This window comes from Octopus bimaculoides, chromosome 7 (assembly GCF_001194135.2).
Source record: "Octopus bimaculoides isolate UCB-OBI-ISO-001 chromosome 7, ASM119413v2, whole genome shotgun sequence".
Taxonomy (NCBI): Eukaryota; Metazoa; Mollusca; class Cephalopoda; order Octopoda; family Octopodidae; genus Octopus; species Octopus bimaculoides.
In genome coordinates, this window is record NC_068987.1 from 57,424,331 (window position 1) to 57,426,247 (window position 1,917).

General features: G+C 32.9%; 1 protein-coding gene across 1 annotated transcript in view; it reads right to left on the reverse strand.

The window, feature by feature from the left end:
- Window positions 1–1,917, reverse strand: part of LOC106873188 (follicle-stimulating hormone receptor) — a 471,564-nt gene that overhangs the window by 222,681 nt on the left and 246,966 nt on the right. The window lies entirely within an intron of this gene.

A 1,917-nucleotide genomic window follows, 5' to 3' on the forward strand; every position in this document is an offset into this window, starting at 1 on the left:
ATATATATATATATATATATATATATATATATATAGGTAGATAGACAGATAGATATAAATATATACATACATAGACACACAGTCACTCACTCACACACACACACACACATATGTATGTATATACATGCGTATATATATATGAGTGTATATGTGCGTGTACTTATGTGTGTGTCGGTATGTTTGTATATATATATATGCATGTGTACACACACATAGATATATGTAAATGTACATATACATACCAACACGCACATATACATGTACATGCAGAGCGTATCCAATATCTAAATTAAAAATAAGAACAAGTCACAAATATTAAAATATAAGAAAATGCAATTATAGTCATATAATAATTTTCGACAAATGTTTGAGAAAAATAAGGATTCCTAATCAAATTTGGTAAGCTAGATTAGTCAACGTTTGAGACATTAATAATTTGCCGAAAAATTATGGCAAGGAAGATCTCTGAGAATGGAAGAAATGCATTAGACGTTACAGGAACTTGTGGTCGATTCAGATCGTAGTGAAAGTCCTCCAACTTCAGCAAGTGAGAAGAACAATGAGTCGAGACTAGTAGTATCAACTTGAAGGAGATTTAAAGTGCCAACTAAGCTGAGTTAAATGTTTTGTTCAACAAATACTTCATAAACAGGAATATTATTTACTTTTGACAAGTGTTCAATAATAAAAATTAGTTGAGTTGTGCAGCAGAGTGTTCACAGTGTTATTCAATGTTTTTTTCACAAGAATTATCATAGGTGATGAGATTTGACATTATGAGTATAACCTGTCAACCAAATTATAACCATGAGTGACAAATTAACGGATTAATGATTCTCATCGTTACGATAACGAAAATCAAATCGAACCAATGTAACGGCATGCGACTTTTTACGATTTATACAGGCGAAACACTAACCCTAACCCTAACCCTTTACTAGTCTATAGGAAAGCAAGTAGCATTCTAAGCAACGCAATTCAATAGAAATAAATAAATACCAGTTGATCACTGGGTTCAATGTAATCGACTTACCCACTTCCTCGAAATTGCTGGCTTTGCGTCAGACTTTGAAACCATCATCATAAAATGAATTAACCAATGCTGTCATATTCGCACTAATACCATTTGTGAAAATCTCCCTGATCTAGTTGAAGTATGGTGTAGCTCTATGAACAAAATTTCATTTCTTGGCGATAACCTCAGACCATAGCATGAGCACACGCACACACACACACACACACACACACACACACACACACACACACACACACACACACACACACACACACACACACACACACACACACGCACAATATTTGATAGACTTTCCCCCAAAAAGTGGTTATGTAAGGGCCTCTAAAACAATTATAGCGATACAAATTTTTAAATAAATCTACCTTGTTTGTATTAATCAATATACGTGTACATGTACACAGACACAGACACACACACACATATATATATATATATGCATACAGGAAAGGTATACATAATGGGCTTTATACATTCATCTGCACATAAATGTTTAAAGCCCATTACTTATGCCTTTTATTGTATATACTCTATTAACTGTGGAATGCAACCTTGGATTTACAAAGTCGACTGGTGATGAGCTTCAATATCGGATCTTGCCTTAGGATTACTAGCCAGAAAACCTTTTGCTAGCCTAGTGTATTTATACTAGCAGAGTATCTAAGAAATATTTTGCCCGGATTGGTAATCCTTTATTAGTAACTCTTTATATACATGCATACATACACACACACATATATATATATATTCGAAAAAATGAATAGAGATGGCTTTTTAGGGGGATAATTTCTATTTTAATTATAATAGAATATCCCCCAAAAGCCATCTCTACTCATGTTTTTCAAATATACAAGACCTTTCTTTTTATTATTCTACTATATATA